Source organism: Rhea pennata, unplaced genomic scaffold (genome assembly GCF_028389875.1).
Source record: "Rhea pennata isolate bPtePen1 unplaced genomic scaffold, bPtePen1.pri scaffold_23_1, whole genome shotgun sequence".
Lineage (NCBI taxonomy): Eukaryota > Metazoa > Chordata > Aves > Rheiformes > Rheidae > Rhea > Rhea pennata.
The window spans coordinates 924,328-947,590 of record NW_026907675.1 but is presented as its reverse complement, the minus strand read 5'-3'; positions in this window follow the sequence as shown (position 1 = coordinate 947,590).

The window sequence follows — 23,263 nt, the reverse complement described above, 5'->3', positions numbered from 1 at the left end:
GTGTGGGAAGGTGCTGTTTGTGCTTGGGAGGTGCCTTTTGGTGTGGCCATTGGTGCTGTGGCTGGTGCTTTGAGGCCCAGGGTGTGAGAGGCCAGAGCTGGAGGCAGCATTGTGAGGTCACTTGTGCCTGTGTGCCTTGGCGGGCAGTGCTAGGGTGTTGGCTGCTGCTGGTGGTGGTGGTTGTGAGATGACTTGTGAAGCAGTGCGTGCTTGGCCAGCGCTGGTTGCCTGGCTGCTCTTGGCAGCTGTGAGGTGAGTGCTGCGTGAGGCCCTGGCAGGCATGTGTCAGTGTGGGAAGGTGCTGTTTGTGCTTGGGAGGTGCCTTTTGGTGTGGCCTTTGGTGCTGTGGCTGGTGCCTTGTGGTCCAGGGTGTGAGAGGCCAGAGCTGGAGGCAGCATTGTGAAGTCACTTGTGCCTGTGTGCCTTGGCAGGCAGTGCTAGGGTGTTGGCTGCTGCTGGTGGTGGTTGTGAGGTCACTTGTGAAGCAGTGCGTGCTAGGCCAGTGCTGGTTGCCTGGCTGCTCTTGGCAGCTGTGAGGTGAGTGCTGCGTGAGGCTGTCGCAGGCATGTGTCAGTGTGGGAAGGTGCTGTTTGTGCTTGGGAGGTGCCTTTTGGTGTGGCCATTGGTGCTGTGGCTGGTGCTTTGAGGCCCAGGGTGTGAGAGGCCAGAGCTGGAGGCAGCATTGTGAGGTCACTTGTGCCTATGTGCCTTGGCGGGCAGTGCTAGGGTGTTGGCTGCTGCTGCTGGTGGTGGTTGTGAGGTGACTTGTGAAGCAGTGCGTGCTAGGCCAGTGCTGGTTGCCTGGCTGCTCTTGGCAGCTGTGAGGTGAGTGCTGCGGGAGGCCCTGGCAGGCATGTGTCAGTGTGGGAAGGTGCTGTTTGTCCTTGGGAGGTGCCTTTTGGTGTGGCCATTGGTGCTGTGGCTGGTGCTTTGAGGCCCAGGGTGTGAGAGGCCAGAGCTGGAGGCAGCATTGTGAGGTCACTTGTGCCTGTGTGCCTTGGCGGGCAGTGCTAGGGTGTTGGCTGCTGCTGGTGGTGGTGGTTGTGAGGTCACTTGTGAAGCAGTGCGTGCTAGGCCAGTGCTGGTTGCCTGGCTGCTCTTGGCAGCTGTGAGGTGAGTGCTGCGTGAGGCCCTGGCAGGCATGTGTCAGTGTGGGAAGGTGCTGTTTGTGCTTGGGAGGTGCCTTTTGGTGTGGCCATTGGTGCTGTGGCTGGTGCTTTGAGGCCCAGGGTGTGAGAGGCCAGAGCTGGAGGCAGCATTGTGAGGTCACTTGTGCCTGTGTGCCTTGGCGGGCAGTGCTAGGGTGTTGGCTGCTGCTGGTGGTGGTGGTTGTGAGGTCACTTGTGAAGCAGTGCGTGCTAGGCCAGTGCTGGTTGCCTGGCTGCTCTTGGCAGCTGTGAGGTGAGTGCTGCGTGAGGCCCTGGCAGGCATGTGTCAGTGTGGGAAGGTGCTGTTTGTGCTTGGGAGGTGCCTTTTGGTGTGGCCATTGGTGCTGTGGCTGGTGCCTTGTGGTCCAGGGTGTGAGAGGCCAGAGCTGGAGGCAGCATTGTGAAGTCACTTGTGCCTGTGTGCCTTGGCAGGCAGTGCTAGGGTGTTGGCTGCTGCTGGTGGTGGTTGTGAGGTCACTTGTGAAGCTGTGCGTGCTAGGCCAGTGCTGGTTGCCTGGCTGCTCTTGGCAGCTGTGAGGTGAGTGCTGCGTGAGGCCCTGGCAGGCATGTGTCAGTGTGGGAAGGTGCTGTTTGTCCTTGGGAGGTGCCTTTTGGTGTGGCCATTGGTGCTGTGGCTGGTGCCTTGTGTCCCAGGGTGTGAGAGGCCAGAGCTGGAGGCAGCATTGTGAGGTCACTTGTGCCTGTGTGCCTTGGCGGGCAGTGCTAGGGTGTTGGCTGCTGCTGGTGGTGGTGGTTGTGAGGTCACTTGTGAAGCAGTGCGTGCTAGGCCAGTGCTGGCTGCCTGGCTGCTCTTGGCAGCTGTGAGGTGAGTGCTGCGTGAGGCTGTCGCAGGCATGTGTCAGTGTGGGAAGGTGCTGTTTGTGCTTGGGAGGTGCCTTTTGGTGTGGCCTTTGGTGCTGTGGCTGGTGCCTTGTGGTCCAGGGTGTGAGAGGCCAGAGCTGGAGGCAGCATTGTGAAGTCACTTGTGCCTGTGTGCCTTGGCAGGCAGTGCTAGGGTGTTGGCTGCTGCTGGTGGTGGTTGTGAGGTCACTTGTGAAGCAGTGCGTGCTAGGCCAGTGCTGGTTGCCTGGCTGCTCTTGGCAGCTGTGAGGTGAGTGCTGCGTGAGGCCCTGGCAGGCATGTGTCAGTGTGGGAAGGTGCTGTTTGTGCTTGGGAGGTGCCTTTTGGTGTGGCCATTGGTGCTGTGGCTGGTGCCTTGTGTCCCAGGGTGTGAGAGGCCAGAGCTGGAGGCAGCATTGTGAGGTCACTTGTGCCTGTGTGCCTTGGCGGGCAGTGCTAGGGTGTTGGCTGCTGCTGGTGGTGGTGGTTGTGAGGTCACTTGTGAAGCAGTGCGTGCTAGGCCAGTGCTGGTTGCCTGGCTGCTCTTGGCAGCTGTGAGGTGAGTGCTGCGTGAGGCTGTCGCAGGCATGTGTCAGTGTGGGAAGGTGCTGTTTGTGCTTGGGAGGTGCCTTTTGGTGTGGCCTTTGGTGCTGTGGCTGGTGCCTTGTGGTCCAGGGTGTGAGAGGCCAGAGCTGGAGGCAGCATTGTGAAGTCACTTGTGCCTGTGTGCCTTGGCAGGCAGTGCTAGGGTGTTGGCTGCTGCTGGTGGTGGTTGTGAGGTCACTTGTGAAGCAGTGCGTGCTAGGCCAGTGCTGGTTGCCTGGCTGCTCTTGGCAGCTGTGAGGTGAGTGCTGCGTGAGGCTGTCGCAGGCATGTGTCAGTGTGGGAAGGTGCTGTTTGTGCTTGGGAGGTGCCTTTTGGTGTGGCCATTGGTGCTGTGGCTGGTGCTTTGAGGCCCAGGGTGTGAGAGGCCAGAGCTGGAGGCAGCATTGTGAGGTCACTTGTGCCTATGTGCCTTGGCGGGCAGTGCTAGGGTGTTGGCTGCTGCTGCTGGTGGTGGTTGTGAGGTGACTTGTGAAGCAGTGCGTGCTAGGCCAGTGCTGGTTGCCTGGCTGCTCTTGGCAGCTGTGAGGTGAGTGCTGCGGGAGGCCCTGGCAGGCATGTGTCAGTGTGGGAAGGTGCTGTTTGTCCTTGGGAGGTGCCTTTTGGTGTGGCCATTGGTGCTGTGGCTGGTGCTTTGAGGCCCAGGGTGTGAGAGGCCAGAGCTGGAGGCAGCATTGTGAGGTCACTTGTGCCTGTGTGCCTTGGCGGGCAGTGCTAGGGTGTTGGCTGCTGCTGGTGGTGGTGGTTGTGAGGTCACTTGTGAAGCAGTGCGTGCTAGGCCAGTGCTGGTTGCCTGGCTGCTCTTGGCAGCTGTGAGGTGAGTGCTGCGTGAGGCCCTGGCAGGCATGTGTCAGTGTGGGAAGGTGCTGTTTGTGCTTGGGAGGTGCCTTTTGGTGTGGCCATTGGTGCTGTGGCTGGTGCCTTGTGTCCCAGGGTGTGAGAGGCCAGAGCTGGAGGCAGCATTGTGAGGTCACCTGTGCCTGTGTGCCTTGGCGGGCTGTGCTAGGGTGTTGGCTGCTGCTGGTGGTGGTGGTTGTGAGGTCACTTGTGAAGCAGTGCGTGCTAGGCCAGCGCTGGTTGCCTGGCTGCTCTTGGCAGCTGTGAGGTGAGTGCTGCGTGAGGCCGTCTCAGGCATGTGTCAGTGTGGGAAGGTGCTGTTTGTGCTTGGGAGGTGCCTTCTGGTGTGGCCATTGGTGCTGTGGCTGGTGCCTTGTGGTCCAGGGTGTGAGAGGCCAGAGCTGGAGGCAGCATTGTGAAGTCACTTGTGCCTGTGTGCCTTGGCAGGCAGTGCTAGGGTGTTGGCTGCTGCTGGTGGTGGTTGTGAGGTCACTTGTGAAGCTGTGCGTGCTAGGCCAGTGCTGGTTGCCTGGCTCCTCTTGGCAGCTGTGAGGTGAGTGCTGCGTTAGGCTGTCGCAGGCATGTGTCAGTGTGGGAAGGTGCTGTTTGTGCTTGGGAGGTGCCTTTTGGTGTGGCCATTGGTGCTGTGGCTGGTGCTTTGAGGCCCAGGGTGTGAGAGGCCAGAGCTGGAGGCAGCATTGTGAGGTCACTTGTGCCTATGTGCCTAGGCGGGCAGTGCTACGGTGTTGGCTGCTGCTGCTGGTGGTGGTTGTGAGGTGACTTGTGAAGCAGTGCGTGCTAGGCCAGTGCTGGTTGCCTGGCTGCTCTTGGCAGCTGTGAGGTGAGTGCTGCGTGAGGCCCTGGCAGGCATGTGTCAGTGTGGGAAGGTGCTGTTTGTCCTTGGGAGGTGCCTTTTGGTGTGGCCATTGGTGCTGTGGCTGGTGCTTTGAGGCCCAGGGTGTGAGAGGCCAGAGCTGGAGGCAGCATTGTGAGGTCACTTGTGCCTGTGTGCCTTGGCGGGCAGTGCTAGGGTGTTGGCTGCTGCTGGTGGTGGTGGTTGTGAGGTCACTTGTGAAGCAGTGCGTGCTAGGCCAGTGCTGGTTGCATGGCTGCTCTTGGCAGCTGTGAGGTGAGTGCTGCGTGAGGCCCTGGCAGGCATGTGTCAGTGTGGGAAGGTGCTGTTTGTGCTTGGGAGGTGCCTTTTGGTGTGGCCATTGGTGCTGTGGCTGGTGCCTTGTGGTCCAGGGTGTGAGAGGCCAGAGCTGGAGGCAGCATTGTGAAGTCACTTGTGCCTGTGTGCCTTGGCAGGCAGTGCTAGGGTGTTGGCTGCTGGTGGTGGTGGTTGTGAGGTGACTTGTGAAGCTGTGCGTGCTAGGCCAGTGCTGGTTGCCTGGCTGCTCTTGGCAGCTGTGAGGTGAGTGCTGCGTGAGGCTGTCGCAGGCATGTGTCAGTGTGGGAAGGTGCTGTTTGTGCTTGGGAGGTGCCTTTTGGTGTGGCCATTGGTGCTGTGGCTGGTGCTTTGAGGCCCAGGGTGTGTGAGGCCAGAGCTGGAGGCAGCATTGTGAGGTCACTTGTGCCTGTGTGCCTTGGCGGGCAGTGCTAGGGTGTTGGCTGCTGCTGGTGGTGGTGGTTGTGAGGTGACTTGTGAAGCAGTGCGTGCTAGGCCAGTGCTGGTTGCCTGGCTGCTCTTGGCAGCTGTGAGGTGAGTGCTGCGTGAGGCTGTCGCAGGCATGTGTCAGTGTGGGAAGGTGCTCTTTGTCCTTGGGAGGTGCCTTTTGGTGTGGCCATTGGTGCTGTGGGTTGTGCTTTGAGGCCCAGGGTGTGAGAGGCCAGAGCTGGAGGCAGCATTGTGAGGTCACTTGTGCCTCTGTGCCTTGGCGGGCAGTGCTAGGGTGTTGGCTGCTGCTGGTGGTGGTTGTGAGGTCACTTGTGAAGCAGTGCGTGCTAGGCCAGCGCTGGTTGCCTGGCTGCTCTTGGCAGCTGTGAGGTGAGTGCTGCGTGAGGCCCTGGCAGGCATGTGTCAGTGTGGGAAGGTGCTGTTTGTCCTTGGGAGGTGCCTTTTGGTGTGGCCATTGGTGCTGTGGCTGGTGCCTTGTGTCCCAGGGTGTGAGAGGCCAGAGCTGGAGGCAGCATTGTGAGGTCACTTGTGCCTGTGTGCCTTGGCGGGCTGTGCTAGGGTGTTGGCTGCTGCTGGTGGTGGTGGTTGTGAGGTGACTTGTGAAGCAGTGCGTGCTAGGCCAGTGGTGGTTGCCTGGCTGCTCTTGGCAGCTGTGAGGTGAGTGCTGCGTGAGGCCCTGGCAGGCATGTGTCAGTGTGGGAAGGTGCTGTTTGTCCTTGGGAGGTGCCTTTTGGTGTGGCCATTGGTGCTGTGGCTGGTGCTTTGAGGCCCAGGGTGTGAGAGGCCAGAGCTGGAGGCAGCATTGTGAGGTCACTTGTGCCTGTGTGCCTTGGCGGGCAGTGCTAGGGTGTTGGCTGCTGCTGGTGGTGGTGGTTGTGAGGTGACTTGTGAAGCAGTGCGTGCTAGGCCAGTGCTGGTTGCCTGGCTGCTCTTGGCAGCTGTGAGGTGAGTGCTGCGTGAGGCCCTGGCAGGCATGTGTCAGTGTGGGAAGGTGCTGTTTGTCCTTGGGAGGTGCCTTTTGGTGTGGCCATTGGTGCTGTGGCTGGTGCCTTGTGTCCCAGGGTGTGAGAGGCCAGAGCTGGAGGCAGCATTGTGAGGTCACTTGTGCCTGTGTGCCTTGGCGGGCTGTGCTAGGGTGTTGGCTGCTGCTGGTGGTGGTGGTTGTGAGATGACTTGTGAAGCAGTGCGTGCTAGGCCAGCGCTGGTTGCCTGGCTGCTCTTGGCAGCTGTGAGGTGAGTGCTGCGTGAGGCCGTCTCAGGCATGTGTCAGTGTGGGAAGGTGCTGTTTGTGCTTGGGAGGTGCCTTTTGGTGTGGCCATTGGTGCTGTGGCTGGTGCCTTGTGGTCCAGGGTGTGAGAGGCCAGAGCTGGAGGCAGCATTGTGAAGTCACTTGTGCCTGTGTGCCTTGGCAGGCAGTGCTAGGGTGTTGGCTGCTGCTGGTGGTGGTTGTGAGGTCACTTGTGAAGCTGTGTGTGCTAGGCCAGTGCTGGTTGCCTGGCTGCTCTTGGCAGCTGTGAGGTGAGTGCTGCGTGAGGCCCTGGCAGGCATGTGTCAGTGTGGGAAGGTGCTGTTTGTGCTTGGGAGGTGCCTTTTGGTGTGGCCATTGGTACTGTGGCTGGTGCCTTGTGTCCCAGGGTGTGAGAGGCCAGAGCTGGAGGCAGCATTGTGAGGTCACTTGTGCCTGTGTGCCTTGGCGGGCTGTGCTAGGGTGTTGGCTGCTGCTGGTGGTGGTGGTTGTGAGGTCACTTGTGAAGCAGTGCGTGCTAGGCCAGTGCTGGTTGCCTGGCTGCTCTTGGCAGCTGTGAGGTGAGTGCTGCGTGAGGCCCTGGCAGGCATGTGTCAGTGTGGGAAGGTGCTGTTTGTCCTTGGGAGGTGCCTTTTGGTGTGGCCATTGGTGCTGTGGCTGGTGCTTTGAGGCCCAGGGTGTGAGAGGCCAGAGCTGGAGGCAGCATTGTGAGGTCACTTGTGCCTGTGTGCCTTGGCGGGCAGTGCTAGGGTGTTGGCTGCTGCTGGTGGTGGTGGTTGTGAAGTCACTTGTGAAGCAGTGCGTGCTAGGCCAGTGCTGGTTGCCTGGCTGCTCTTGGCAGCTGTGAGGTGAGTGCTGCGTGAGGCCCTGGCAGGCATGTGTCAGTGTGGGAAGGTGCTGTTTATCCTTGGAAGGTGTCTTTTGGTGTGGCCATTGGTGCTGTGGCTGGTGCTTTGAGGCCCAGGGTGTGCGAGGCCAGAGCTGGAGGCAGCATTGTGAGGTCACTTGTGCCTATGTGCCTTGGCGGGCAGTGCTAGGGTGTTGGCTGCTGCTGGTGGTGGTGGTTGTGAGGTGACTTGTGAAGCAGTGCGTGCTAGGCCAGTGCTGGTTGCATGGCTGCTCTTGGCAGCTGTGAGGTGAGTGCTGCGTGAGGCCCTGGCAGGCATGTGTAAGTGTGGGAAGGTGCTGTTTGTCCTTGGGAGGTGCCTTTTGGTGTGGCCATTGGTGCTGTGGCTGGTGCCTTGTGTCCCAGGGTGTGAGAGGCCAGAGCTGGAGGCAGCATTGTGAGGTCACTTGTGCCTGTGTGCCTTGGCGGGCTGTGCTAGGGTGTTGGCTGCTGCTGGTGGTGGTGGTTGTGAGGTCACTTGTGAAGCAGTGCGTGCTAGGCCAGTGCTGGTTGCCTGGCTGCTCTTGGCAGCTGTGAGGTGAGTGCTGCGTGAGGCCCTGGCAGGCATGTGTCAGTGTGGGAAGGTGCTGTTTGTCCTTGGGAGGTGCCTTTTGGTGTGGCCATTGGTGCTGTGGCTGGTGCTTTGAGGCCCAGGGTGTGAGAGGCCAGAGCTGGAGGCAGCATTGTGAGGTCACTTGTGCCTGTGTGCCTTGGCGGGCAGTGCTAGGGTGTTGGCTGCTGCTGGTGGTGGTGGTTGTGAGGTGACTTGTGAAGCAGTGCGTGCTAGGCCAGTGCTGGTTGCATGGCTGCTCTTGGCAGCTGTGAGGTGAGTGCTGCGTGAGGCCCTGGCAGGCATGTGTCAGTGTGGGAAGGTGCTGTTTGTCCTTGGGAGGTGCCTTTTGGTGTGGCCATTGGTGCTGTGGCTGGTGCCTTGTGTCCCAGGGTGTGAGAGGCCAGAGCTGGAGGCAGCATTGTGAGGTCACTTGTGCCTGTGTGCCTTGGCGGGCTGTGCTAGGGTGTTGGCTGCTGCTGGTGGTGGTGGTTTTGAGGTCACTTGTGAAGCAGTGCGTGCTAGGCCAGTGCTGGTTGCCTGGCTGCTCTTGGCAGCTGTGAGGTGAGTGCTGCGTGAGGCCCTGGCAGGCATGTGTCAGTGTGGGAAGGTGCTGTTTGTCCTTGGGAGGTGCCTTTTGGTGTGGCCATTGGTGCTGTGGCTGGTGCTTTGAGGCCCAGGGTGTGAGAGGCCAGAGCTGGAGGCAGCATTGTGAGGTCACTTGTGCCTGTGTGCCTTGGCGGGCAGTGCTAGGGTGTTGGCTGCTGCTGGTGGTGGTTGTGAGGTGACTTGTGAAGCAGTGCGTGCTAGGCCAGTGCTGGTTGCCTGGCTGCTCTTGGCAGCTGTGAGGTGAGTGCTGCGTGAGGCTGTCGCGGGCATGTGTCAGTGTGGGAAGGTGCTGTTTGTCCTTGGGAGGTGCCTTTTGGTGTGGCCATTGGTGCTGTGGCTGGTGCCTTGTGTCCCAGGGTGTGAGAGGCCAGAGCTGGAGGCAGCATTGTGAGGTCACTTGTGCCTGTGTGCCTTGGCGGGCTGTGCTAGGGTGTTGGCTGCTGCTGGTGGTGGTGGTTGTGAGATGACTTGTGAAGCAGTGCGTGCTAGGCCAGCGCTGGTTGCCTGGCTGCTCTTGGCAGCTGTGAGGTGAGTGCTGCGTGAGGCCGTCTCAGGCATGTGTCAGTGTGGGAAGGTGCTGTTTGTGCTTGGGAGGTGCCTTTTGGTGTGGCCATTGGTGCTGTGGCTGGTGCCTTCTGGTCCAGGGTGTGAGAGGCCAGAGCTGGAGGCAGCATTGTGAAGTCACTTGTGCCTGTGTGCCTTGGCAGGCAGTGCTAGGGTGTTGGCTGCTGGTGGTGGTGGTTGTGAGGTCACTTGTGAAGCTGTGCGTGCTAGGCCAGTGCTGGTTGCCTGGCTGCTCTTGGCAGCTGTGAGGTGAGTGCTGCGTGAGGCCCTGGCAGGCATGTGTCAGTGTGGGAAGGTGCTGTTTGTGCTTGGGAGGTGCCTTTTGGTGTGGCCATTGGTGCTGTGGCTGGTGCCTTGTGTCCCAGGGTGTGAGAGGCCAGAGCTGGAGGCAGCATTGTGAGGTCACTTGTGCCTGTGTGCCTTGGCGGGCTGTGCTAGGGTGTTGGCTGCTGGTGGTGGTGGTGGTTGTGAGGTGACTTGTGAAGCAGTGCGTGCTAGGCCAGTGCTGGTTGCCTGGCTGCTCTTGGCAGCTGTGAGGTGAGTGCTGCGTGAGGCCCTGGCAGGCATGTGTCAGTGTGGGAAGGTGCTGTTTGTCCTTGGGAGGTGCCTTTTGGTGTGGCCATTGGTGCTGTGGCTGGTGCTTTGAGGCCCAGGGTGTGAGAGGCCAGAGCTGGAGGCAGCATTGTGAGGTCACTTGTGCCTGTGTGCCTTGGCGGGCAGTGCTAGGGTGTTGGCTGCTGCTGGTGGTGGTGGTTGTGAGGTGACTTGTGAAGCAGTGCGTGCTAGGCCAGTGCTGGTTGCCTGGCTGCTCTTGGCAGCTGTGAGGTGAGTGCTGCGTGAGGCCCTGGCAGGCATGTGTAAGTGTGGGAAGGTGCTGTTTGTCCTTGGGAGGTGCCTTTTGGTGTGGCCATTGGTGCTGTGGCTGGTGCCTTGTGTCCCAGGGTGTGAGAGGCCAGAGCTGGAGGCAGCATTGTGAGGTCACTTGTGCCTGTGTGCCTTGGCGGGCAGTGCTAGGGTGTTGGCTGCTGCTGGTGGTGGTGGTTGTGAGGTCACTTGTGAAGCAGTGCGTGCTAGGCCAGTGCTGGTTGCCTGGCTGCTCTTGGCAGCTGTGAGGTGAGTGCTGCGTGAGGCCCTGGCAGGCATGTGTCAGTGTGGGAAGGTGCTGTTTGTCCTTGGGAGGTGCCTTTTGGTGTGGCCATTGGTGCTGTGGCTGGTGCTTTGAGGCCCAGGGTGTGAGAGGCCAGAGCTGGAGGCAGCATTGTGAGGTCACTTGTGCCTCTGTGCCTTGGCGGGCAGTGCTAGGGTGTTGGCTGCTGCTGGTGGTGGTGGTTGTGAGGTCACTTGTGAAGCAGTGCGTGCTAGGCCAGTGCTGGTTGCCTGGCTGCTCTTGGCAGCTGTGAGGTGAGTGCTGCGTGAGGCCCTGGCAGGCATGTGTCAGTGTGGGAAGGTGCTGTTTATCCTTGGGAGGTGCCTTTTGGTGTGGCCATTGGTGCTGTGGCTGGTGCTTTGAGGCCCAGGGTGTGCGAGGCCAGAGCTGGAGGCAGCATTGTTAGGTCACTTGTGCCTATGTGCCTTGGCGGGCAGTGCTAGGGTGTTGGCTGCTGGTGGTGGTGGTGGTTGTGAGGTCACTTGTGAAGCAGTGCGTTCTAGGCCAGTGCTGGTTGCATGGCTGCTCTTGGCAGCTGTGAGGTGAGTGCTGCGTGAGGCCCTGGCAGGCATGTGTCAGTGTGGGAAGGTGCTGTTTGTCCTTGGGAGGTGCCTTTTGGTGTGGCCATTGGTGCTGTGGCTGGTGCCTTGTGTCCCAGGGTGTGAGAGGCCAGAGCTGGAGGCAGCATTGTGAGGTCACTTGTGCCTGTGTGCCTTGGCGGGCTGTGCTAGGGTGTTGGCTGCTGCTGGTGGTGGTGGTTGTGAGATGACTTGTGAAGCAGTGCGTGCTAGGCCAGCGCTGGTTGCCTGGCTGCTCTTGGCAGCTGTGAGGTGAGTGCTGCGTGAGGCCCTGGCAGGCATGTGTCAGTGTGGGAAGGTGCTGTTTGTGCTTGGGAGGTGCCTTTTGGTGTGGCCATTGGTGCTGTGGCTGGTGCCTTGTGGTCCAGGGTGTGAGAGGCCAGAGCTGGAGGCAGCATTGTGAAGTCACTTGTGCCTGTGTGCCTTGGCAGGCAGTGCTAGGGTGTTGGCTGCTGCTGGTGGTGGTTGTGAGGTCACTTGTGAAGCTGTGCGTGCTAGGCCAGTGCTGGTTGCCTGGCTGCTCTTGGCAGCTGTGAGGTGAGTGCTGCGTGAGGCCCTGGCAGGCATGTGTCAGTGTGGGAAGGTGCTGTTTGTCCTTGGGAGGTGCCTTTTGGTGTGGCCATTGGTGCTGTGGCTGGTGCTTTGAGGCCCAGGGTGTGAGAGGCCAGAGCTGGAGGCAGCATTGTGAGGTCACTTGTGCCTGTGTGCCTTGGCGGGCAGTGCTAGGGTGTTGGCTGCTGCTGGTGGTGGTGGTTGTGAGGTCACTTGTGAAGCAGTGCGTGCTAGGCCAGTGCTGGTTGCCTGGCTGCTCTTGGCAGCTGTGAGGTGAGTGCTGCGTGAGGCCCTGGCAGGCATGTGTCAGTGTGGGAAGGTGCTGTTTGTGCTTGGGAGGTGCCTTTTGGTGTGGCCATTGGTGCTGTGGCTGGTGCCTTGTGTCCCAGGGTGTGAGAGGCCAGAGCTGGAGGCAGCATTGTGAGGTCACCTGTGCCTGTGTGCCTTGGCGGGCTGTGCTAGGGTGTTGGCTGCTGCTGGTGGTGGTGGTTGTGAGGTCACTTGTGAAGCAGTGCGTGCTAGGCCAGCGCTGGTTGCCTGGCTGCTCTTGGCAGCTGTGAGGTGAGTGCTGCGTGAGGCCGTCTCAGGCATGTGTCAGTGTGGGAAGGTGCTGTTTGTGCTTGGGAGGTGCCTTCTGGTGTGGCCATTGGTGCTGTGGCTGGTGCCTTGTGGTCCAGGGTGTGAGAGGCCAGAGCTGGAGGCAGCATTGTGAAGTCACTTGTGCCTGTGTGCCTTGGCAGGCAGTGCTAGGGTGTTGGCTGCTGCTGGTGGTGGTTGTGAGGTCACTTGTGAAGCTGTGCGTGCTAGGCCAGTGCTGGTTGCCTGGCTCCTCTTGGCAGCTGTGAGGTGAGTGCTGCGTTAGGCTGTCGCAGGCATGTGTCAGTGTGGGAAGGTGCTGTTTGTGCTTGGGAGGTGCCTTTTGGTGTGGCCATTGGTGCTGTGGCTGGTGCTTTGAGGCCCAGGGTGTGAGAGGCCAGAGCTGGAGGCAGCATTGTGAGGTCACTTGTGCCTATGTGCCTAGGCGGGCAGTGCTACGGTGTTGGCTGCTGCTGCTGGTGGTGGTTGTGAGGTGACTTGTGAAGCAGTGCGTGCTAGGCCAGTGCTGGTTGCCTGGCTGCTCTTGGCAGCTGTGAGGTGAGTGCTGCGTGAGGCCCTGGCAGGCATGTGTCAGTGTGGGAAGGTGCTGTTTGTCCTTGGGAGGTGCCTTTTGGTGTGGCCATTGGTGCTGTGGCTGGTGCTTTGAGGCCCAGGGTGTGAGAGGCCAGAGCTGGAGGCAGCATTGTGAGGTCACTTGTGCCTGTGTGCCTTGGCGGGCAGTGCTAGGGTGTTGGCTGCTGCTGGTGGTGGTGGTTGTGAGGTCACTTGTGAAGCAGTGCGTGCTAGGCCAGTGCTGGTTGCATGGCTGCTCTTGGCAGCTGTGAGGTGAGTGCTGCGTGAGGCCCTGGCAGGCATGTGTCAGTGTGGGAAGGTGCTGTTTGTGCTTGGGAGGTGCCTTTTGGTGTGGCCATTGGTGCTGTGGCTGGTGCCTTGTGGTCCAGGGTGTGAGAGGCCAGAGCTGGAGGCAGCATTGTGAAGTCACTTGTGCCTGTGTGCCTTGGCAGGCAGTGCTAGGGTGTTGGCTGCTGGTGGTGGTGGTTGTGAGGTGACTTGTGAAGCTGTGCGTGCTAGGCCAGTGCTGGTTGCCTGGCTGCTCTTGGCAGCTGTGAGGTGAGTGCTGCGTGAGGCTGTCGCAGGCATGTGTCAGTGTGGGAAGGTGCTGTTTGTGCTTGGGAGGTGCCTTTTGGTGTGGCCATTGGTGCTGTGGCTGGTGCTTTGAGGCCCAGGGTGTGTGAGGCCAGAGCTGGAGGCAGCATTGTGAGGTCACTTGTGCCTGTGTGCCTTGGCGGGCAGTGCTAGGGTGTTGGCTGCTGCTGGTGGTGGTGGTTGTGAGGTGACTTGTGAAGCAGTGCGTGCTAGGCCAGTGCTGGTTGCCTGGCTGCTCTTGGCAGCTGTGAGGTGAGTGCTGCGTGAGGCTGTCGCAGGCATGTGTCAGTGTGGGAAGGTGCTCTTTGTCCTTGGGAGGTGCCTTTTGGTGTGGCCATTGGTGCTGTGGGTTGTGCTTTGAGGCCCAGGGTGTGAGAGGCCAGAGCTGGAGGCAGCATTGTGAGGTCACTTGTGCCTCTGTGCCTTGGCGGGCAGTGCTAGGGTGTTGGCTGCTGCTGGTGGTGGTTGTGAGGTCACTTGTGAAGCAGTGCGTGCTAGGCCAGCGCTGGTTGCCTGGCTGCTCTTGGCAGCTGTGAGGTGAGTGCTGCGTGAGGCCCTGGCAGGCATGTGTCAGTGTGGGAAGGTGCTGTTTGTCCTTGGGAGGTGCCTTTTGGTGTGGCCATTGGTGCTGTGGCTGGTGCCTTGTGTCCCAGGGTGTGAGAGGCCAGAGCTGGAGGCAGCATTGTGAGGTCACTTGTGCCTGTGTGCCTTGGCGGGCTGTGCTAGGGTGTTGGCTGCTGCTGGTGGTGGTGGTTGTGAGGTCACTTGTGAAGCAGTGCGTGCTAGGCCAGTGCTGGTTGCCTGGCTGCTCTTGGCAGCTGTGAGGTGAGTGCTGCGTGAGGCCCTGGCAGGCATGTGTCAGTGTGGGAAGGTGCTGTTTGTCCTTGGGAGGTGCCTTTTGGTGTGGCCATTGGTGCTGTGGCTGGTGCTTTGAGGCCCAGGGTGTGAGAGGCCAGAGCTGGAGGCAGCATTGTGAGGTCACTTGTGCCTGTGTGCCTTGGCGGGCAGTGCTAGGGTGTTGGCTGCTGCTGGTGGTGGTGGTTGTGAGGTGACTTGTGAAGCAGTGCGTGCTAGGCCAGTGCTGGTTGCCTGGCTGCTCTTGGCAGCTGTGAGGTGAGTGCTGCGTGAGGCCCTGGCAGGCATGTGTCAGTGTGGGAAGGTGCTGTTTGTCCTTGGGAGGTGCCTTTTGGTGTGGCCATTGGTGCTGTGGCTGGTGCCTTGTGTCCCAGGGTGTGAGAGGCCAGAGCTGGAGGCAGCATTGTGAGGTCACTTGTGCCTGTGTGCCTTGGCGGGCTGTGCTAGGGTGTTGGCTGCTGCTGGTGGTGGTGGTTGTGAGATGACTTGTGAAGCAGTGCGTGCTAGGCCAGCGCTGGTTGCCTGGCTGCTCTTGGCAGCTGTGAGGTGAGTGCTGCGTGAGGCCGTCTCAGGCATGTGTCAGTGTGGGAAGGTGCTGTTTGTGCTTGGGAGGTGCCTTTTGGTGTGGCCATTGGTGCTGTGGCTGGTGCCTTGTGGTCCAGGGTGTGAGAGGCCAGAGCTGGAGGCAGCATTGTGAAGTCACTTGTGCCTGTGTGCCTTGGCAGGCAGTGCTAGGGTGTTGGCTGCTGCTGGTGGTGGTTGTGAGGTCACTTGTGAAGCTGTGTGTGCTAGGCCAGTGCTGGTTGCCTGGCTGCTCTTGGCAGCTGTGAGGTGAGTGCTGCGTGAGGCCCTGGCAGGCATGTGTCAGTGTGGGAAGGTGCTGTTTGTGCTTGGGAGGTGCCTTTTGGTGTGGCCATTGGTACTGTGGCTGGTGCCTTGTGTCCCAGGGTGTGAGAGGCCAGAGCTGGAGGCAGCATTGTGAGGTCACTTGTGCCTGTGTGCCTTGGCGGGCTGTGCTAGGGTGTTGGCTGCTGCTGGTGGTGGTGGTTGTGAGGTCACTTGTGAAGCAGTGCGTGCTAGGCCAGTGCTGGTTGCCTGGCTGCTCTTGGCAGCTGTGAGGTGAGTGCTGCGTGAGGCCCTGGCAGGCATGTGTCAGTGTGGGAAGGTGCTGTTTGTCCTTGGGAGGTGCCTTTTGGTGTGGCCATTGGTGCTGTGGCTGGTGCTTTGAGGCCCAGGGTGTGAGAGGCCAGAGCTGGAGGCAGCATTGTGAGGTCACTTGTGCCTGTGTGCCTTGGCGGGCAGTGCTAGGGTGTTGGCTGCTGCTGGTGGTGGTGGTTGTGAAGTCACTTGTGAAGCAGTGCGTGCTAGGCCAGTGCTGGTTGCCTGGCTGCTCTTGGCAGCTGTGAGGTGAGTGCTGCGTGAGGCCCTGGCAGGCATGTGTCAGTGTGGGAAGGTGCTGTTTATCCTTGGAAGGTGTCTTTTGGTGTGGCCATTGGTGCTGTGGCTGGTGCTTTGAGGCCCAGGGTGTGCGAGGCCAGAGCTGGAGGCAGCATTGTGAGGTCACTTGTGCCTATGTGCCTTGGCGGGCAGTGCTAGGGTGTTGGCTGCTGCTGGTGGTGGTGGTTGTGAGGTGACTTGTGAAGCAGTGCGTGCTAGGCCAGTGCTGGTTGCATGGCTGCTCTTGGCAGCTGTGAGGTGAGTGCTGCGTGAGGCCCTGGCAGGCATGTGTAAGTGTGGGAAGGTGCTGTTTGTCCTTGGGAGGTGCCTTTTGGTGTGGCCATTGGTGCTGTGGCTGGTGCCTTGTGTCCCAGGGTGTGAGAGGCCAGAGCTGGAGGCAGCATTGTGAGGTCACTTGTGCCTGTGTGCCTTGGCGGGCTGTGCTAGGGTGTTGGCTGCTGCTGGTGGTGGTGGTTGTGAGGTCACTTGTGAAGCAGTGCGTGCTAGGCCAGTGCTGGTTGCCTGGCTGCTCTTGGCAGCTGTGAGGTGAGTGCTGCGTGAGGCCCTGGCAGGCATGTGTCAGTGTGGGAAGGTGCTGTTTGTCCTTGGGAGGTGCCTTTTGGTGTGGCCATTGGTGCTGTGGCTGGTGCTTTGAGGCCCAGGGTGTGAGAGGCCAGAGCTGGAGGCAGCATTGTGAGGTCACTTGTGCCTGTGTGCCTTGGCGGGCAGTGCTAGGGTGTTGGCTGCTGCTGGTGGTGGTGGTTGTGAGGTGACTTGTGAAGCAGTGCGTGCTAGGCCAGTGCTGGTTGCATGGCTGCTCTTGGCAGCTGTGAGGTGAGTGCTGCGTGAGGCCCTGGCAGGCATGTGTCAGTGTGGGAAGGTGCTGTTTGTCCTTGGGAGGTGCCTTTTGGTGTGGCCATTGGTGCTGTGGCTGGTGCCTTGTGTCCCAGGGTGTGAGAGGCCAGAGCTGGAGGCAGCATTGTGAGGTCACTTGTGCCTGTGTGCCTTGGCGGGCTGTGCTAGGGTGTTGGCTGCTGCTGGTGGTGGTGGTTTTGAGGTCACTTGTGAAGCAGTGCGTGCTAGGCCAGTGCTGGTTGCCTGGCTGCTCTTGGCAGCTGTGAGGTGAGTGCTGCGTGAGGCCCTGGCAGGCATGTGTCAGTGTGGGAAGGTGCTGTTTGTCCTTGGGAGGTGCCTTTTGGTGTGGCCATTGGTGCTGTGGCTGGTGCTTTGAGGCCCAGGGTGTGAGAGGCCAGAGCTGGAGGCAGCATTGTGAGGTCACTTGTGCCTGTGTGCCTTGGCGGGCAGTGCTAGGGTGTTGGCTGCTGCTGGTGGTGGTTGTGAGGTGACTTGTGAAGCAGTGCGTGCTAGGCCAGTGCTGGTTGCCTGGCTGCTCTTGGCAGCTGTGAGGTGAGTGCTGCGTGAGGCTGTCGCGGGCATGTGTCAGTGTGGGAAGGTGCTGTTTGTCCTTGGGAGGTGCCTTTTGGTGTGGCCATTGGTGCTGTGGCTGGTGCCTTGTGTCCCAGGGTGTGAGAGGCCAGAGCTGGAGGCAGCATTGTGAGGTCACTTGTGCCTGTGTGCCTTGGCGGGCTGTGCTAGGGTGTTGGCTGCTGCTGGTGGTGGTGGTTGTGAGATGACTTGTGAAGCAGTGCGTGCTAGGCCAGCGCTGGTTGCCTGGCTGCTCTTGGCAGCTGTGAGGTGAGTGCTGCGTGAGGCCGTCTCAGGCATGTGTCAGTGTGGGAAGGTGCTGTTTGTGCTTGGGAGGTGCCTTTTGGTGTGGCCATTGGTGCTGTGGCTGGTGCCTTCTGGTCCAGGGTGTGAGAGGCCAGAGCTGGAGGCAGCATTGTGAAGTCACTTGTGCCTGTGTGCCTTGGCAGGCAGTGCTAGGGTGTTGGCTGCTGGTGGTGGTGGTTGTGAGGTCACTTGTGAAGCTGTGCGTGCTAGGCCAGTGCTGGTTGCCTGGCTGCTCTTGGCAGCTGTGAGGTGAGTGCTGCGTGAGGCCCTGGCAGGCATGTGTCAGTGTGGGAAGGTGCTGTTTGTGCTTGGGAGGTGCCTTTTGGTGTGGCCATTGGTGCTGTGGCTGGTGCCTTGTGTCCCAGGGTGTGAGAGGCCAGAGCTGGAGGCAGCATTGTGAGGTCACTTGTGCCTGTGTGCCTTGGCGGGCTGTGCTAGGGTGTTGGCTGCTGGTGGTGGTGGTGGTTGTGAGGTGACTTGTGAAGCAGTGCGTGCTAGGCCAGTGCTGGTTGCCTGGCTGCTCTTGGCAGCTGTGAGGTGAGTGCTGCGTGAGGCCCTGGCAGGCATGTGTCAGTGTGGGAAGGTGCTGTTTGTCCTTGGGAGGTGCCTTTTGGTGTGGCCATTGGTGCTGTGGCTGGTGCTTTGAGGCCCAGGGTGTGAGAGGCCAGAGCTGGAGGCAGCATTGTGAGGTCACTTGTGCCTGTGTGCCTTGGCGGGCAGTGCTAGGGTGTTGGCTGCTGCTGGTGGTGGTGGTTGTGAGGTGACTTGTGAAGCAGTGCGTGCTAGGCCAGTGCTGGTTGCCTGGCTGCTCTTGGCAGCTGTGAGGTGAGTGCTGCGTGAGGCCCTGGCAGGCATGTGTAAGTGTGGGAAGGTGCTGTTTGTCCTTGGGAGGTGCCTTTTGGTGTGGCCATTGGTGCTGTGGCTGGTGCCTTGTGTCCCAGGGTGTGAGAGGCCAGAGCTGGAGGCAGCATTGTGAGGTCACTTGTGCCTGTGTGCCTTGGCGGGCAGTGCTAGGGTGTTGGCTGCTGCTGGTGGTGGTGGTTGTGAGGTCACTTGTGAAGCAGTGCGTGCTAGGCCAGTGCTGGTTGCCTGGCTGCTCTTGGCAGCTGTGAGGTGAGTGCTGCGTGAGGCCCTGGCAGGCATGTGTCAGTGTGGGAAGGTGCTGTTTGTCCTTGGGAGGTGCCTTTTGGTGTGGCCATTGGTGCTGTGGCTGGTGCTTTGAGGCCCAGGGTGTGAGAGGCCAGAGCTGGAGGCAGCATTGTGAGGTCACTTGTGCCTCTGTGCCTTGGCGGGCAGTGCTAGGGTGTTGGCTGCTGCTGGTGGTGGTGGTTGTGAGGTCACTTGTGAAGCAGTGCGTGCTAGGCCAGTGCTGGTTGCCTGGCTGCTCTTGGCAGCTGTGAGGTGAGTGCTGCGTGAGGCCCTGGCAGGCATGTGTCAGTGTGGGAAGGTGCTGTTTATCCTTGGGAGGTGCCTTTTGGTGTGGCCATTGGTGCTGTGGCTGGTGCTTTGAGGCCCAGGGTGTGCGAGGCCAGAGCTGGAGGCAGCATTGTTAGGTCACTTGTGCCTATGTGCCTTGGCGGGCAGTGCTAGGGTGTTGGCTGCTGGTGGTGGTGGTGGTTGTGAGGTCACTTGTGAAGCAGTGCGTTCTAGGCCAGTGCTGGTTGCATGGCTGCTCTTGGCAGCTGTGAGGTGAGTGCTGCGTGAGGCCCTGGCAGGCATGTGTCAGTGTGGGAAGGTGCTGTTTGTCCTTGGGAGGTGCCTTTTGGTGTGGCCATTGGTGCTGTGGCTGGTGCCTTGTGTCCCAGGGTGTGAGAGGCCAGAGCTGGAGGCAGCATTGTGAGGTCACTTGTGCCTGTGTGCCTTGGCGGGCTGTGCTAGGGTGTTGGCTGCTGCTGGTGGTGGTGGTTGTGAGATGACTTGTGAAGCAGTGCGTGCTAGGCCAGCGCTGGTTGCCTGGCTGCTCTTGGCAGCTGTGAGGTGAGTGCTGCGTGAGGCCCTGGCAGGCATGTGTCAGTGTGGGAAGGTGCTGTTTGTGCTTGGGAGGTGCCTTTTGGTGTGGCCATTGGTGCTGTGGCTGGTGCCTTGTGGTCCAGGGTGTGAGAGGCCAGAGCTGGAGGCAGCATTGTGAAGTCACTTGTGCCTGTGTGCCTTGGCAGGCAGTGCTAGGGTGTTGGCTGCTGCTGGTGGTGGTTGTGAGGTCACTTGTGAAGCTGTGCGTGCTAGGCCAGTGCTGGTTGCCTGGCTGCTCTTGGCAGCTGTGAGGTGAGTGCTGCGTGAGGCCCTGGCAGGCATGTGTCAGTGTGGGAAGGTGCTGTTTGTCCTTGGGAGGTGCCTTTTGGTGTGGCCATTGGTGCTGTGGCTGGTGCTTTGAGGCCCAGGGTGTGAGAGGCCAGAGCTGGAGGCAGCATTGTGAGGTCACTTGTGCCTGTGTGCCTTGGCGGGCAGTGCTAGGGTGTTGGCTGCTGCTGGTGGTGGTGGTTGTGAGGTCACTTGTGAAGCAGTGCGTGCTAGGCCAGTGCTGGTTGCCTGGCTGCTCTTGGCAGCTGTGAGGTGAGTGCTGCGTGAGGCCCTGGCAGGCATGTGTCAGTGTGGGAAGGTGCTGTTTGTGCTTGGGAGGTGCCTTTTGGTGTGGCCATTGGTGCTGTGGCTGGTGCCTTGTGGTCCAGGGTGTGAGAGGCCAGAGCTGGAGGCAGCATTGTGAGGTCACTTGTGCCTGTGTGCCTTGGCAGGCAGTGCTAGGGTGTTGGCTGCTGCTGGTGGTGGTTGTGAGGTCACTTGTGAAGCTGTGCGTGCTAGGCCAGTGCTGGTTGCCTGGCTGCTCTTGGCAGCTGTGAGGTGAGTGCTGCGTGAGGCCCTGGCAGGCATGTGTCAGTGTGGGAAGGTGCTGTTTGTCCTTGGGAGGTGCCTTTTGGTGTGGCCATTGGTGCTGTGGCTGGTGCCTTGTGGCCCAGGGTGTGAGAGGCCAGAGCTGGAGGCAGCATTGTGAGGTCACTTGTGCCTGTGTGCCTTGGCAGGCAGTGCTAGGGTGTTGGCTGCTGCTGGTGGTGGTGGTTGTGAGGTGACTTGTGAAGCAGTGCGTGCTAGGCCAGTGCTGGTTGCCTGGCTGCTCTTGGCAGCTGTGAGGTGAGTGCTGCGTGAGGCCCTGGCAGGCATGTGTCAGTGTGGGAAGGTGCTGTTTGTGCTTGGGAGGTGCCTTTTGGTGTGGCCATTGGTGCTGTGGCTGGTGCCTTGTGGTCCAGGGTGTGAGAGGCCAGAGCTGGAGGCAGCATTGTGAGGTCACTTGTGCCTGTGTGCCTTGGCAGGCAGTGCTAGGGTGTTGGCTTCTGCTGGTGGTGGTTGTGAGGTCACTTGTGAAGCTGTGCATGCTAGGCCAGTGCTGGTTGCCTGGCTGCTCTTGGCAGCTGTGAGGTGAGTGCTGCGTGAGGCCCTGGCAGGCATGTGTCAGTGTGGGAAGGTGCTGTTTGTCCTTGGGAGGTGCCTTTTGGTGTGGCCATTGGTGCTGTGGCTGGTGCCTTGTGTCCCAGGGTGTGAGAGGCCAGAGCTGGAGGCAGCATTGTGAGGTCACTTGTGCCTGTGTGCCTTGGCGGGCAGTGCTAGGGTGTTGGCTGCTGCTGGTGGTGGTGGTTGTGAGGTCACTTGTGAAGCAGTGCGTGCTAGGCCAGTGCTGGTTGCCTGGCTGCTCTTGGCAGCTGTGAGGTGAGTGCTGCGTGAGGCCCTGGCAGGCATGTGTCAGTGTGGGAAGGTGCTGTTTGTCCTTGGGAGGTGCCTTTTGGTGTGGCCATTGGTGCTGTGGCTGGTGCCTTGTGTCCCAGGGTGTGAGAGGCCAGAGCTGGAGGCAGCATTGTGAGGTCACTTGTGCCTGTGTGCCTTGGCGGGCAGTGCTAGGGTGTTGGCTGCTGCTGGTGGTGGTGGTTGTGAGATGACTTGTGAAGCAGTGCGTGCTAGGCCAGCGCTGGTTGCCTGGCTGCTCTTGGCAGCTGTGAGGTGAGTGCTGCGTGAGGCCCTGGCAGGCATGTGTCAGTGTGGGAAGGTGCTGTTTGTGCTTGGGAGGTGCCTTTTGGTGTGGCCTTTGGTGCTGTGGCTGGTGCCTTGTGGTCCAGGGTGTGAGAGGCCAGAGCTGGAGGCAGCATTGTGAAGTCACTTGTGCCTGTGTGCCTTGGCAGGCAGTGCTAGGGTGTTGGCTGCTGCTGGTGGTGGTTGTGAGGTCACTTGTGAAGCTGTGCGTGCTAGGCCAGTGCTGGTTGCCTGGCTGCTCTTGGCAGCTGTGAGGTGAGTGCTGCGTGAGGCTGTCGCAGGCATGTGTCAGTGTGGGAAGGTGCTGTTTGTCCTTGGGAGGTGCCTTTTGGTGTGGCCATTGGTGCTGTGGCTGGTGCTTTGAGGCCCAGGGTGTGAGAGGCCAGAGCTGGAGGCAGCATTGTGAGGTCACTTGTGCCTGTGTGCCTTGGCGGGCAGTGCTAGGGTGTTGGCTGCTGCTGGTGGTGGTTGTGAGGTGACTTGTGAAGCAGTGCGTGCTAGGCCAGTGCTGGTTGCCTGGCTGCTCTTGGCAGCTGTGAGGTGAGTGCTGCGTGAGGCTGTCGCAGGCATGTGTCAGTGTGGGAAGGTGCTGTTTGTCCTTGGGAGGTGCCTTTTGGTGTGGCCATTGGTGCTGTGGCTGGTGCCTTGTGTCCCAGGGTGTGAGAGGCCAGAGCTGGAGGCAGCATTGTGAGGTCACTTGTGCCTGTGTGCCTTGGCGGGCTGTGCTAGGGTGTTGGCTGCTGCTGGTGGTGGTGGTTGTGAGATGACTTGTGAAGCAGTGCGTGCTAGGCCAGCGCTGGTTGCCTGGCTGCTCTTGGCAGCTGTGAGGTGAGTGCTGCGTGAGGCCGTCTCAGGCATGTGTCAGTGTGGGAAGGTGCTGTTTGTGCTTGGGAGGTGCCTTTTGGTGTGGCCATTGGTGCTGTGGCTGGTGCCTTGTGGTCCAGGGTGTGAGAGGCCAGAGCTGGAGGCAGCATTGTGAAGTCACTTGTGCCTGTGTGCCTTGGCAGGCAGTGCTAGGGTGTTGGCTGCTGGTGGTGGTGGTTGTGAGGTCACTTGTGAAGCTGTGCGTGCTAGGCCAGTGCTGGTTGCCTGGCTGCTCTTGGCAGCTGTGAGGTGAGTGCTGCGTGAGGCCCTGGCAGGCATGTGTCAGTGTGGGAAGGTGCTGTTTGTGCTTGGGAGGTGCCTTTTGGTGTGGCCATTGGTGCTGTGGCTGGTGCCTTGTGTCCCAGGGTGTGAGAGGCCAGAGCTGGAGGCAGCATTGTGAGGTCACTTGTGCCTGTGTGCCTTGGCGGGCTGTGCTAGGGTGTTGGCTGCTGGTGGTGGTGGTGGTTGTGAGGTGACTTGTGAAGCAGTGCGTGCTAGGCCAGTGCTGGTTGCCTGGCTGCTCTTGGCAGCTGTGAGGTGAGTGCTGCGTGAGGCCCTGGCAGGCATGTGTCAGTGTGGGAAGGTGCTGTTTGTCCTTGGGAGGTGCCTTTTGGTGTGGCCATTGGTGCTGTGGGTGGTGCTTTGAGGCCCAGGGTGTGAGAGGCCAGAGCTGGAGGCAGCATTGTGAGGTCACTTGTGCCTGTGTGCCTTGGCGGGCAGTGCTAGGGTGTTGGCTGCTGCTGGTGGTGGTGGTTGTGAGGTGACTTGTGAAGCAGTGCGTGCTAGGCCAGTGCTGGTTGCCTGGCTGCTCTTGGCAGCTGTGAGGTGAGTGCTGCGTGAGGCCCTGGCAGGCATGTGTAAGTGTGGGAAGGTGCTGTTTGTCCTTGGGAGGTGCCTTTTGGTGTGGCCATTGGTGCTGTGGCTGGTGCCTTGTGTCCCAGGGTGTGAGAGGCCAGAGCTGGAGGCAGCATTGTGAGGTCACTTGTGCCTGTGTGCCTTGGCGGGCAGTGCTAGGGTGTTGGCTGCTGCTGGTGGTGGTGGTTGTGAGGTCACTTGTGAAGCAGTGCGTGCTAGGCCAGTGCTGGTTGCCTGGCTGCTCTTGGCAGCTGTGAGGTGAGTGCTGCGTGAGGCCCTGGCAGGCATGTGTCAGTGTGGGAAGGTGCTGTTTGTCCTTGGGAGGTGCCTTTTGGTGTGGCCATTGGTGCTGTGGCTGGTGCTTTGAGGCCCAGGGTGTGAGAGGCCAGAGCTGGAGGCAGCATTGTGAGGTCACTTGTGCCTCTGTGCCTTGGCGGGCAGTGCTAGGGTGTTGGCTGCTGCTGGTGGTGGTGGTTGTGAGGTCACTTGTGAAGCAGTGCGTGCTAGGCCAGTGCTGGTTGCCTGGCTGCTCTTGGCAGCTGTGAGGTGAGTGCTGCGTGAGGCCCTGGCAGGCATGTGTCAGTGT